The sequence below is a fragment of the Schistocerca gregaria genome, chromosome 1 (assembly GCF_023897955.1).
Source record: "Schistocerca gregaria isolate iqSchGreg1 chromosome 1, iqSchGreg1.2, whole genome shotgun sequence".
Classification (NCBI taxonomy): domain Eukaryota; kingdom Metazoa; phylum Arthropoda; class Insecta; order Orthoptera; family Acrididae; genus Schistocerca; species Schistocerca gregaria.
In genome coordinates, this window is record NC_064920.1 from 65,857,506 (window position 1) to 65,872,283 (window position 14,778).

A 14,778-nucleotide genomic window follows, 5' to 3' on the forward strand; every position below is an offset into this window, starting at 1 on the left:
CACCATGTCGGTGCTCACGTCCTGTTACGCCGTCACCCAGATGAACGTCTGCGCGAAACATGCTCCGCGCCATGGACGCAGGTCTGTAGAAGCGGTATTATATTAAGCTTTGAGGGATAGTGACCCGTGCTTCCACGGAGCCTGTGGTGTGGTAAAACAAATTTGACGTCAAAACTGCATCGTTTCATGCTTGCTGTCTCCGTCGACAGCGATGGCATCTTCCAGCAGGAAGGTGTCACGAGGCCAGAATCGTGCTTCAGTAGTTTTAGGAGCATGACATGTTGATGTCGTCGCCACCAAATTCACCTTACCCGAACCGGATGTAACAACAGGGACGCTATCGGACGCCCACAAACCACCGGCGGCCAGTAATTTACGGGAGTTGCGCGAACTTTGCGTAGACGTATGGCGCTAAATACCTGAGGAAACTTACACAGCACTTGTCGAACCGTGCCGTGCAGAATCGCCGCTGTACTGCGAACCGAAGTTGGACCAGTACGGCGCTAAGTAAGTGGCCAATGTTCTGGGTCAGCAGTGTAGGCGAGATACTGTACGTGCAGTGGCGGAAACTTACAAGCGTCGTATACGCCCACTGAGTCACCGATTTCGACCATCCTTCACGATTCTACACACATACAAGGAGCGACTGCTGCTACAGCAGAATGAGTGCTCTTTTTTCTTTCCCGATAATCGACGCCCGAAGTTTTACGAGTGTGCTGAATATCATACGAGAGCGCCAGCCATCAAGCAAGTCCACCCTGTATTTATTTTCTATTTGTTCATTGTTGTTCTAACCTTGTGTAAAAAGATGTATCGCTACAACGAACAATGTTCTTTTAGAAACGAAGAATGACGATACTCATCGTATCGATACATTCGGTGCTAGATATAATCGAGGTATAATAACGGATCATGATGAAATGAACATTCATCTATCGATTCACTGAAACGTTTATCGCAGTGAACTCTTACTGTGCTATGAGTTGTTAGAACAATGTACAATGTGAAACTTCCTGGCAGATTAAAACTGTGTGCCCGACCGAGATTCGAACTCGGGACCTTTGCCTTTCGCGGGCAAGTGCTCTACCAACTGAGCTACCGAAGCACGACTCACGCCCGGTACTCACAGCTTTCTGGCAGAAGTACAGCTGTGAGTACCGGACGTGAGTTGTTCTTCGGTAGCTCAGTTGATAGAGCACTTGCCCGCGTAAGGCAAAGGTCCCGAGTTCGAGTCTCGGTCGGGCGCACAGTTTTAATCTGCCAGGAAGTTTCATATCAGCGCACACTCCGCTGCAGAGTGAAAATCTCATTCTGGAAACAACCCCCAGGCTGTGGCTAAGCCATGTCTCCGCTATATCCTTTCTTTCAGGAGTGTTAGTTCTGCAAGGTTCGCAGGAGAGCTTCTGTAAAGTTTGGAAGGTAGGAGACGGATACTGGCAGAAGTAAAGTACCGGGCGTGAGTCATGCTTCGGTAGCTCAGTTGGTAGAGCACTTGCCCGCGAAAGGCAAGGGTCCCGAGTTCGAGTCTCGGTCGGGCACACAGTTTTAATCTGCAAGGAAGTTTCATATCAGCGCACACTCCGCTGCAGAGTGAAAATCTCATTCTGGAAACGTAAAATGTGTTTATATTGCTTCCACAAATCAACAGAAAGCAGTTGCCCTGCCTGTTCGTGGAATGGGGTAGGGTCCCTTGCTTTTCTATCTGCTGTGTACTAAGCTGCTTCTTTCTGCTGGTAATCCTCCAAAGCTCGATTGTTTAAAGAAAAGAACTCCAGTGAACGAAAGAGCTTTAAACGTCTGATTGCTTTACAGAAAAGACATTTAACACAGCAAGTAAAACCTCCATGACTGAAGACACAAGCCCATACTGATAATTATTAACATATTTTTGATAAGCTGGTTTCTCGCCGACCCTATGTGTCGTGCAATGATCTAATTTTCCTAGTACATTCAGTGTTATATTTAAATACTGTGTGGAAAACGTGTTGCGAATAGAGGTGCTAGTTAAGAATTATTTTGGGTGGGACGTCAGGGAGAAACAGTTTTGTGACAATTTGAAGTTGTGTGTAAAGTTTGTTTCAAGTCGCTAGCAATGGATGAATATAGTCTGGGTAATTTGCACATCATTTGTTGAATTGTCTCAATATACACACCGTCACTAAGCGTAATACTTGTCTTACTGTGTTAAACTTTTAACGTAAAATTAGACTCCTTAGTGAACAGATCATGACAGCATTTTCAGTTTTTAAATTCGATCATTAATTACACGAAATACTGAAAATTAAATTGATGCCGCCCCTGGAAGCCGATAGACGGCCAAACTGCTACTGGAACTTCAGCGCTTTAGCCGTTTGGTGATATTGACACAAGAAGTGATCCAGTTTGTCAGCTCTTCGTAACAGCTCAGGACGCTTGTTTGCTTCTGTTCACTGCAAAGGACCGTGTTTTGAAACGGGGCTGTTATAGCCTGCAATAGCAACTGGAGAATCATATTATACGAGTGTTTTGTGGAAGACGATAAGGAAAGTAAACAACGAGAGCAGCACACTACGGACAGATTTGTAGTCCGGCGCCTCACACTGTTGCACTGTCACCGCTGCTCCGCGTTTATCGATCTCTCACGTTACTCGACGGCCTGTAAAGCTTAGTAACCGAATTCCTCGACAAATCTGGAGTATCACATCGTACCGGAGCAGTATTTGTCAGAGCTAAGTATTTTCTGCAGGATGACGAAGATTTGTCGACCGCTGGTTGTACGGTTCCCTCATTATCAGTGGGACCTACATCCACAAAGGTATTCCGCAAGCCACCGTACGACGCGTGGCGGAGGGCACCCTGTACCACTACCTGTCATTCCCCTTTCTGTTCCACTCGAAAGCAGAACGAGGGGAAAGCAACTACGTATAAGCCTCCGTGTGAGCCCTAATTTCTCGTACCTTATCATCGTCGTCCACACGCGCAGTGTATGTTGGCGGCAGTAGAATCGTTCGGCAGTCAGCTTTAAAGGAGTGTTCTCTAAGTTTTCTCGATAGCGCTTCTGGAAAAGAACGTCACCTTCCCTATAGGTATTCCCATTTGAGTTCCTGAAGCATCTCCGAAACACTTACGCCTTGTTCAAACCTACCAGTAACACATCTTGCTTCGATGTCTTCCTCCAGCCCGGCCTGGTACGTATCCCAAACACTCGAGCAATACTCAGGAATAGCTCGCACTAGTGTCATGTAGCAGTCTCCTTCACAGGTGAACCACTCTGTCCTACAATTCTCCCAATAAACTTACGTCCACCATTCGTCTTCCCTACCACACATGCTAGTTCCATTTCATATCGCTTTGCAACGTTATGCCAAGGTGTTTAAACACCACGGCATCATCAGCAAACAGCCGCACACTGCTGTCCACCCGTCTGCCACATCAGTTATGTGTACAGGGAAGAGCAGCTGTCCTGTCACACTCCCCTGCGGCACTCCCCATCATCTCCTTGTCTCTGAAGAACACTCGCCGTCGAAGACAACATACTGAGCTGTATTACTTAAGAAGTCTTCGAGCCACTCACATTTCTTTGAACTTATTTCATATGCTCGTACCATAGAGTAAATGTGTCTGGAGTGAGCATTCACATGCGCAGAACAGATTTTGTGTTGTCAACATACGTTGCCGGCCTGGTCACGTGATCTCGGGACGTCGTGCGTTTGTCCCTACAGCGCCCTGTGTATTTAGAATGTCACTACATCCCTAATACAGACGGCTTCTTTTCGTAGGTGTCGTAGATTATTTATATATGTTGCGCAGACATTTTAACAGTATCCATATGATACCGGGAACAAACCAGCTGCGTAACTTTTAAGGGCAAGTGATATTACGTTCTGCTTCTTTGCGATAGGTGTCACAGTTCAGATGCACTCGATTTTTGTTACTTTTCGGTATGACACGGCACTTTATAGTATTACAGAGCCTGGCGTACATTTTTGCAGTGATAGTCTTGTAAAACGATTTGACAGTACGCTAGTACTTTTGCAAGTGCCCGAAAAACACCGAATTCTCACACATTAGCGATTATATCCCTGCTAATTCGTCCGTTTTTCTTGTATTTCTGCGTATTTATTTTCTCGTTTTCGCGACCTAAAGCACAATTTTTCTTACTGGCGACACTTTGAGGTATTTATTTAACGCATTTTAAGTACTTGCTCCCAGTTTATTAAATAAATAGTAGACTGAGTAATCTATATACATAATCGACAAGTCACTGATAAATGCATGGAGGATAGTATTTACTGAAACAACTAACCATTCTCTTTCCTGTTCCACTAGCAAATTTTACGAGAGGAAGCAATTGTTTGTAGGCTTTTATACCATATCTATTATATACTCATAATATCGTAGAAAATAGGTCTACAGAATCAAGCCTTAATTATAGGGCGTCTCGAATTTTTTAAACATATACAGTGTCTCTTACTAATATGATAACTATAATCAGAGCTACATGGTATGTACCCATGAAAAGTTGCTATCCCTCCTTTCACATATTTTTCCTTTGTATCCGTAGCAAGAACAGTAATTCACCATCGCTATTACACTATCAACAAACGGTGAAACACAACAAAAATTCTTCATATTATAAACTTCAAACGCTGCAGAAAGCACACACGCACACCTAAGTACCGAAAACACGTGACAATCCTGGTTTAATGTTGACAACATGCGCAGAACGCAATGCTCACTCCAGAGATATTTACTCTATGGCTCGTACTGCAATGGGACACCGCGTCAAATGCTCCCTGGAAATCTAGAAATAAGGAGTCTGCCCGTTGCCCTTCGTCCATAGCTCGCATATATCATGTGAGAAAAGGGCGAGCTTCTCAGTCTCAAGAAAGATTATAATATTCGAACTGAGAAAATGTTCCATGACTTTGTACTGCAATTGAGGAAAGGTCGCGCCATCGGACCAGCCACCCTGAAACAGACCTCTAGCGACAACTGGGCTTTCCATTGGCCACAGCGCGACAGTGTCATTTGACTAACAAGGTAAAAGTGCCGCTGCCTTTGTCAACAACGAGCCCGCAACAGCTGGAGTACGGACGACAAATCACCGATCAACTTGACAGAATAAGTCATACTACCCGAACTATCCGTTGTGCGACGCACAAACTAGTGTCATGGGAGTAAAAGTGTCACCGGTTTTTCACACAAGCTCTGAAAGAAGGTATCTTGGCTGACGATTGGCTACATACCAACAACAGCGTACGAATGCGTCTAACGGTTACGGGCAAGTGTTACGCGCGGAGAAATAAAATGCTGGTGCGCCTACCATTAAACCTAAGAGGACGATACAAGAACCTACGTGACAGAAAATCATCTGCACCTATGTCCGCTTACAGAGCTTACTAGCGACCTGCTCCGTAAAGTAGGGCAGCATCCGGGCACTCTCGAATAGTGACCGAGTAGTCAGATAAACACTACACGGACGTGAGGTATCTGAGTCGCACTCGAGGTCACAAGCTCAACTTTTAGCCTGCTCCGACTAATATCACTAAGCCTGCGGGAAGCCACCTGCCTACACAGATGAGTATAATTCACCAACGTTTCGCGTAACTGTTGGAGACCGCGACACGAGGAGTCTACGTCAGTTACTACGGCGTAAACTGAGGTAACATCGGTAGCTACTGTGCGTAATGTTGTTGCAGCCACCGAAACGAGATAATACGAGTATAGTACTAGTAACAGCAAGTAGCAGAAGTTAATCTTACGGTACGCTTACAGCACGCTTCTTGGCGAAGAAGCATCACCAATTTTGTTTTCTCAGAGCTACGTAGATGGGACAAGAACAGAAGTAGAGCTATTCGTTCAAATAACAGCTATGCTGGCGCTTGGAATGTGCCAAGAATGACTTAGCTTTGTCGAAGTACCTACCTGGCCACCTCCACATTAACACAGTATTTGCATCTGTATTTTCTGTTACATGTGTAACACGTTATCGTTGTAATTTCATTATGTGGTAGAAGAAAGACTTATCTCGTCTTCTCGCGGTAACTGATGAGTAAACCATCATTTGTTCACTGCTAAGCCAAGTTCAATAAACGGTAGGAAAAGTGATTTTCCGATACCAGTCCAGCCGAATGTCCAAGAAATATTAAAGCCCCGCCAGCAACGAGGTCATTACAGACGGATCGAATATCCAGGATAGAATTGACTTATAGCAACAATTTCCTACATAATATGTTTGCTAGAACGAACTCAAACTCTTCACTTTCAGTAATTCCATGAAAATTTATGTTTTTTGTCGTCGTCAGCGCTAAACTGATTCATTTGTTGTTCTTGTCTCCAGAGTTTTGGTCACAATATTTCTAATCTAATTAACCAAACAAGCTCCTCGCCGTGCCGTGAAGGCCCGTATTTTGGATTTTAGTAGGGCAGTAATCTCTCGGCATTCAACTTCTTACTATGTGAACCTTACACTTGTTTCTATACAGAATTCTTCCTTCACTCAGATAAAACAGCTTTACATGTCACTTCTCTTCCGCCTGTCTTCCTTGGAGTCCAACAGATGCATCCATAAATAAGCTTCTGCCCTGTTTGTTTGTTCAAAAAATGGTTCAAATGGCTGTAAGCACTATGGGACTTAACATCGGAGGTCATCAGTCCCCTAGAACTTAGAACTACTTAAACCTAACTAACCTAAGGACATCACACACATCAATGCCCGAGGCAGGATTCGAAACTGCGACCGTAGCGGTCGCGCGGTTCCAGACTGAAGCGCCTAGAACAGCTCGACCACCGCGGCCGGCTTTTGTTTGTTTCTTAACTTAGCTGTCTCTGCCCTGTTTAAAGGTGCTGTTGATTATGAGGTAGCCGGCCGCGGTGGTCTCGCGGTTCTAGGCGCGCAGTCCGGAACCGTGCGACTGCTACGGTCGCAGATTCGAATCCTGCCTCGGGCATGGATGTGTGTGATGTCCTTAGGTTAGTTAGGTTTAAGTAGTTCTAAGTTCTAGGGGACTAATGACCACAGCAGTTGAGTCCCATAGTGCTCAGAGCCATTTGAACTATTTTTGATTATGAGGTTAAGTTACTCGACCAGTTATTAATGTCTCAAATAAAAGCATTTTTGACCTATTCTACTGCTTGGTTTCTACGAACTACTTCATTTTTGTCTGTGCTATCGAAACGTTCTAAAAGTAATGCTTTTCGTGGAGGTACGGGTATGTTCCCTCTACGCAACCAACTGAAGGCAGTTCGTTTCATTGCTTTGAATTGGTAGCACAGATGGAACATACCACCACAAATTTTACAGCGACTGAGGGGGCGAACAGAAAAAGAGACAAGCAATGGTTTGTTATTACCGTATGCATGCAAAGATCTAGTTCACCTAAAATCACATACTGGAATCATGCACTTTAGTGGGGCGGTGAAGCTACTTTCTGTAAGGTATAAAAGCGGTCGCAAATCCCACTGCTGTAGAGACAGGTCGACAACTGAGCTAGCTGTGAAGCTTTCGTAATACAGCCCGATGAACTTTGCAACTCGAATTTTTTTTTTTTTTAAGTTACCCTGCAATGTATGTATAGGTCTTGGCTACCATACAATTTTCAGAGGAGGCTATAATAAATGTCAGTATATAGCGAACGACGCAACTGTCTAACGAAATGAAAACCCGCTGGCCACGAAAAAATGTGAGTGCTTCAGCACGAAGGTTGGCGTGTGGTGATATCCGATGAGATATGGCGTCGAGCATCACTTATTATAGTATCCGCAGTAACATGTGCCACGAATATGTAAAAAATCGTGTACTTCTCCAACTGCCACCAGCAACCGACATATCATGACAGGGTTCGCACAACACTGCACCAAGATGACACGTACTCCTTTGCTAATGATAGGTTTCCTGACAGGTATATTCAGCGACAGGAATGTACGTCACGTTCAGATCGATCGTAAACGTTGACGCTCATTGGGTACTTTTTCGTTGGGATTCGTTAAAGAAAACGAGATGTGTGCCGCATTCGTGCAGTCGGTATCGTAAATTTGCGTGTCGGGTTCACGGAGTCTGGACCGACCAAACTACTAATGGGTACGAGCAACACCGACTCAAAGTAAGGCCTCGGCGCTTGTTGGTGACGTCACGTCAGCTAGGCACGGCGAACGCCAGGACTGCTGCAGGCAGAAACGCCTGGGGGAGCTTATCACTATAAATCTCTTATTTTTGGACAAAATGTTTGGTATTGTTTTGGATTCTGCAGTTTTATTTAGATGAAAGAATTTCTTACTATCGTAAAGCTAGAAATGAAGATGATAGTTCTGCATTGCTGAATCCTGTCGAAACAAACGTAGATCAATATGAGAAGATGCTTTGCCCCATTGCAAGCTTCGGAAATTTTACATTCAAATAACTATATTTACTTGATCCATTTTGCTATCCAAATTTACCCCAACCCCCTTACAATGAACTCGTTTCATTTATTTATTTATTTATTTATTTATTTATTTTCGTTTGACATCGTCACTGGAAATGTGAACTAATTTACATGTGTAAATGTCCAACTGTTGCCAGTCAATAGATTACAGTCGTTTTCAACGAAAGGAATTCTAAACAGGAAACAAAATAGCTTCATACATCGAAAATACTGCTGAGCTTAAACTTTTTTTAAATGCACATTAGAAAAGATAAATATTCCCTCTTGCAAGTGAAAGGAGAAACTTCATAAGATAATTTTTTTTTGATGAAACAAGTATCCCTCTTTTGCCTATTCTTCTGTCCCCCACCCCCTCCCCAACACAATCGCAAGATACTTCATTAACATTCAGTGCTCCTCACCGCCATAGCCAACCAAGATACCTAAAGAAGAGCACCAATAAGTTCACAGTTTCTTGTAAAACCAACCCAGTACTAACGTAACTTCCTCAGATTTACAAATAAGGTAAAGAAGTACGAATTCTGTTTCTGCTGGTCCATGAAGTTGTTATTGTATGTCAATCCTTAAAACAGGTGAAAATTTAAGTTCAGGAGTACACTATTTGTTCAGAAGTGTAATAAATTGCACAATTAATTGATTGCAGAAATCTCTCAGAACAATGATTGTTGGTCAACTACCGCCAATAGTTTCACATTTTCCTGTGTCTGAGAGGGAGACACCACCATTATGAGTAACCTATGCCTGCAACAGACCTGGCGTTGGCCGTGCCTAGCTGACGTGACGTCACCAACAAGCGCCCAGGCCTTCCTTTGAGTCGGTGTTGGTACGAGCCGGCGGATATCTTCTGCACGTAGTGCGTGTCAGAAATGGCGCTCACGGAGTGATTTAATAATACTGACAGCACCTCCCCTCAAGAACAAAAACACCAGGTTTACGAAGCAAAAAGTTGGTTTGAAGCAAGTCCTCGTTCCATTTTGTGTTACAGCTGGCGGCGTGGCACGGCCGAGGGCGCTGGCGATGCCAGGCCGAGATGTGCGCGTCGCGTGCGGCCTATTTGGCGTGCGCTCGGCTTGTCAATCACGCGACGCGTCGCGTCGCCAGCAGATCGGAGGCAGCGCGGCGCAGTGCGGCGCCCGGCGCAGCTGCAGAGACACAGGGCGCAGGCGCGCGCGCACCGCACCTGCTGTTACGACGCCTCCTCCCCTCCCCTCCTACTTCCCCCCTCCACCACCCCGTGACGTCTCGGCGCCGCGACAACGCACGACACTCGACGCGGACGACTGACTTGGCATTACAGGAGGCAGTGGAATACCGAAAGCAGAGATCGTGTTTTTATAAATTTAGCACCTCACTATACTGCAATCCTCGACACAAAAACAGCCTTATATTGTAACTATTAATCACGATCAGTTTCGCATACTTGTCTGTATTCAGATGAGGTCGCTTGTCAATGCAGGCCTCAGGAACGCAACATTGTTCGGATTTTTCACAATAGGTGTATTTTTTCCGACGAATTATACAAAAGCAACCGTGTCCGACGACAGTCGTCTGAGGTGCATGCTGGCGTGGGAAGTAGGCGGTCGACGGTGCTCTCCTCCAATATGGGGGTCTATCATCTCATTAAGAAGTAGTTTTTGCTCGCTGAAGTGTGAACTGGCAGCGGAAAACGTCGAAGGTAGATACTAGCTAGGACCAATGGATGTGATCGGCGAGGTCATGTTAAGTATGTCAATACTGAGAGATGCGAATACCGGGTCTGTTGTGCAATTTACACGGCTCCAGACGCTTAGCAATGCTGGATCTAACTTCTACGCTCGGTAGCGGCCGAACATTCACTAACACCACCGACTTTGCCAATGGGCTCCGCTGTAATCACACTAAAGGAAATGGAAAGTGTCGCACCGCAAACACCTTTTGTGAACACAACCAAAGCCGTCAGTGCGATGCGGTCATTAAGATTTCATCTTCATTCGAGCTTAGTTTCAGAATTTTCAACACAGAATACACCCGTAGCAGCTAATTCCGGTCAGAGGGCTGCCTCTCACTATCAACTGTTAAGATGCCACGACATCAACACACCCTTCACTGGCCAGTATAGCAAGTGTACTACATTCCAGCGGATAATGCACCAGCCCATATTACAGGTCACACCACAAACGCCTTAAGGAATATACGTGTCCTTGATTGGACTGCCCCATCCGTTGCTTTGTTACTAATCGACCATGTCTGGGGTGCGACGGCTTTCACACCAGCCTACAGCCGGCAGTATTCATCAACTGACTCAGTATGATGAACTTCCTGGCAAATTAAAACTGTGTGCTACACCGAGACTCGACCCCGCGATCTTTGCCTTTTGCTGTCAAGTGCCCTACCAGCTGAGCTATCCACGCACGACTCACGACCCGTCCTCACAGCTTCAATTCCACCAGTACATCCCCTACCTTCCAAACTTCACAGCACACATCGCTGCAGAGTGAAAACCACATTCTGTTCATAGTACGTGTAAATCACGGCAATAAATTCCTCGTTATGATATTCGGATACAGTTTGACCCAGACCTCAACGGATACAAGGTTGTATAGCGCTCGCGTGTGAGACAGAAAAAGAGGGAGGGAGGGAGACATATATCACACTGATTATCATGGACATCAGTTGTGAGTGGAACAGAAGTTTATCATTTAATGCCCCGTTAGATGTTGCCCATTACATCTTATAGAATTATGTAATCCACTGTAAATACGAGTCCACAGAACCTTAAAATCTAGTTTATGGACAAAATGATTTCCGGAAAAATAACGTCACTGTTGTGCTTACTCTATAACAAAAAAGTGTTATTTGTGCAAAGTTCTTACAAACAATCCTGTTTCTTCGTGAAATCAGAGTCATTCCATGTATTTAGTGAAAAATCTCTTTCCACGTGCCTGACGACGATCTACGACAAAATTGTCGGCTTAGGTATTCTCGTCAAGCCACAACCATCACCAGCAAAGACGGATAACATTCGAAGCATCCCTCCCCAAAACGGATAGTTATACGCCGCAACCGCTGCTCCTGCTGCAGCTTGGCCGTTTGTTTTCACAGCGACACAGGAGAGCCGTCTAGTATGACCAGCGTGCGACCTTCTGATTGCCGTTGATACGCTCTTTATCGGATCTGCACCGTAATCGTCACTACATCCGCTTTATAATGTACTCTCGTGTACTACAGGCTGGTGTCTCGCTGTCTGACCTTGGATGCTGCGGGGAATGAATCATACGGCTGTGAGTCACCGTGGCTCCAGCCTTCAGCGGAACAGACAAATCGACGGACTGCGCGACGACTTATTTTAAGCCGGCACAAAAAATGTAAGAATTTTGGGACGTCAAGGCCCTTAGAGAAATTGTGAGAGGCGGAAACAGAAATACCAATTGAGTGTTAAGACAAGATTATAAAATCTCACCTTCAGGTGTATGAAATTATAGTATTTGTTAACACACAAAGTGCGGTCGGCCCAGTCAGTGCAAGAGTTCCAGTCATTTCATGTCGGCGGAAACTAACTGCTCCAACCGCATGTTATGTTCACTGAAGAGGCCAAGAAACTGGTACACCTGCCCAATATAGTGTAGGACCCTCGCGAGCACGCACTAGTGCCGCAACACGACGTGGCATGAACTCGACTAATGTCTGAAGTACTGCTGTAGGGAACTGACACCACGAATCCTGCAAGGATGTTCATAAATCCGTAAGAGTACTGGGGGAGGGGGGGGGGAGGGGGGGGGAGGGGGGGAGATCTCTTCTGAACAACACATTGCAAGGCATCCCAGGTATGCTCAATAATGTTCAAGTCTGGGGAGTTTGGTGGCCAGAGGAAGTGTTTAAACTCAGAAGAGTGTTCCTGGATCCACTCTCTAGCAATTCTGGACGTGTTGAGTGTCGCATTGTTCTGCTGCAATTGCTCAAGTCCGTCGGAATGCACAATGGACATGAATGTTACGTGTTTTCCTGTCAGAATCGTATCTAGACGTATAATGGGGCGCACATGCCCCACAACATTACAAAGCCTCCTTGCTGACATGCAGCGTCCATGGATTCATGAGGTTGTCTCCATACCCGTACATGTCCATCCACTCGATACAGTTTAAAAAGAGACTCGTCCGACAAAAGCCAACAATTTTCCGGGCATAAACAGTCCAATGTCGGTGTTGACGGGCCCAGGCGAGGCGTAAAGCTTTGAGTGGTGCAGTCATCAAGTAAAGACGAGTGGGCCTTCGGCTCCGAAAGCCCATATCGATGATGTTGAATGGTTCGCACGCGGACTCTTGTTGATGGCCTAGCATTGACATCTGCAGCAATTTGCGGAAGGGTTCCACTTCTGTCACGTTGAACGAGTCTTTTCAGTCGTCGTCGGTCCCGTTCTTGCAGAATCTTTTTCCGGCCGCAGCGATGTCCGAAATTTATTGTTTTACCGGATTCTTTATATACACTCGTGAAATGGTAGTACGGAAAAATCCCCACTTCGTCGCTGCCTCGGAGATGCTGTGTCCCATCGCTCGTGCGCCGGCTATAACACCACGTTCGAACTAACTCAAATCTTGATAACCTGCCACTGTAGCAGCAGTAACCGATCTAACAACTGCGCCAGATACTTGTTTTCTTATATAGGCGTTGCCGTCCGCAGCGCCGTATTCCGCCTGTTTATATATCTCTGTATTTGAATACGCATGCCTACACTAGTTTCTTTGGCGCGTCAGGATATTACCAAATATTATAAGTTCATACACCTGAGGACGGGATTTTGAAATCTCAAAACCGGTCGTCGTTTTGAATAAATAGAACTAAAACTAAAGCAAATCTCTCTAAATGAATTACTACGCCTCCCCAGTTGCGAATGTCGCACCCACCAAATCTTGTTAGTACGAGAGATGTTACGAACCTGATCTTCCGCATCTTTTCAACATTAGTGCAGTACCTGTGCACGTGGTCGTATAGAGTTCCGCACAACACGCTACCTCGGGGGTCTGGAAGCTGAGTTACGCCCGCACGGCGGATGAACGACCGTGGTGCACCGGTAACACACAGAGCGAAGTTCACGCAACTCAGTGACAGGGGCCGCACCCAGGCTCCCTCCACCAGCTAAGTGACGAGTGTGTCGATGGATTCGCCCTTCAGTTTACGAACTAGAGCAAAGCACATTATGGCGGGGACGCGTGGGGAGGGCATTTATTCGAAAAAGATTTTGATACTACGTTTAGTTATAAAAAAAATGAGAATTATCTGTTATATTCTGGTCTATGGAAAATCACCGAGTCAAAACAGAATTTCTGAAATGCAATGTGAGTAACTTCCATAGTATTGGTAGAGTGTCTCGTCTAAAGGCCACCGTACACAATCAACTAATTTGTCAAACTTTACTATGTTTGAGGTGTTTTCTAAAGCATACATTGTGTTTGAAGTGTGTGCGCGAAATTTTGACTGTCGGAAAAATTGGCAAGATGGCGAACGTGGTTCGTGTCGACGTTTCGCGGCATACATCGTGAGATTCGGCAACCATGGAAAATACGATAAAAGAATGGAAATAAACAGCGATGGCAATTACCAAAATGATAGCGTACCCAATCTTTCCCAAAGATACATTACGTAGGAAGAGGTTAAGAAGATATCAAAATTCTGCGCATAACACACCAGGGTTGCCCAGAAAGTAATGCACTGCATGTTTTTTTTTTTTTTTCTCCTCAGCCGAAAACGTTGCTAAGTATGCGAAACGTTACGTATGTATTATTTGAAGTCTCCTGAATGAGCGCGCCAACTTTTCGTCACTTCCGACAGATAAGAGTAGCTGCAGGACAGTTTCAAAATTGCGTCTGTAGGTGACGTACGTTACAGGCAACGTGCCGTCACTGAATCTCTCACTGCAGGGGAAGAAACTGTGGGGAATATTCACAAACGCTTGTGTACAGTCTGTGGAGCATCTGCTGTCGACAGAAGTACAGTTAGTTGCCGGGCACGGAGGGTGAGGTCATCAGAAGGCGGTTCGACGGATCTACACGATTTGCAGTGGTCGGGGAGACCATCCACGGCTCTCACATGACATGTTGCGGCGAGCTGATGTTGTCACTCGCGATGACAGACGCATTGAATGGTGGCACTCGTGGAAGACATTTTACGGACGATGGGCCGGTGATCCGCAGAGCGAAGCGCCAGCTCTGCCACCGCCACAACGATTGGTACCGACAGAGAATACACGCCCTTGTTTCGCGCTGACGGAAGGCCAGGGAACGGGATGGAGATTACGTGGAAAAATACGGTGTGTAGATAAAACATCATTCTTTCGTATTTGTAATTCTCATTATGTTCAATAAAGAACTTTTGAAAAAAAAAAATGTGGTGCATTACT

The 14,778-nt window shown here is 45.5% G+C and overlaps 1 protein-coding gene and 1 non-coding gene across 6 annotated transcripts in view; both read right to left on the reverse strand.

Moving 5' to 3' along the window:
* The window catches only part of LOC126329352 (phosphofurin acidic cluster sorting protein 2), a 668,535-nt gene that overhangs the window by 204,642 nt on the left and 449,115 nt on the right, over positions 1-14,778 (reverse strand). The gene's annotated exons all lie outside the window — the stretch shown is intronic.
* Positions 1,032-1,106, reverse strand: Trnas-cga (transfer RNA serine (anticodon CGA)). Its single transcript has one exon. It is a non-coding gene; the product is annotated as a tRNA-Ser (tRNA).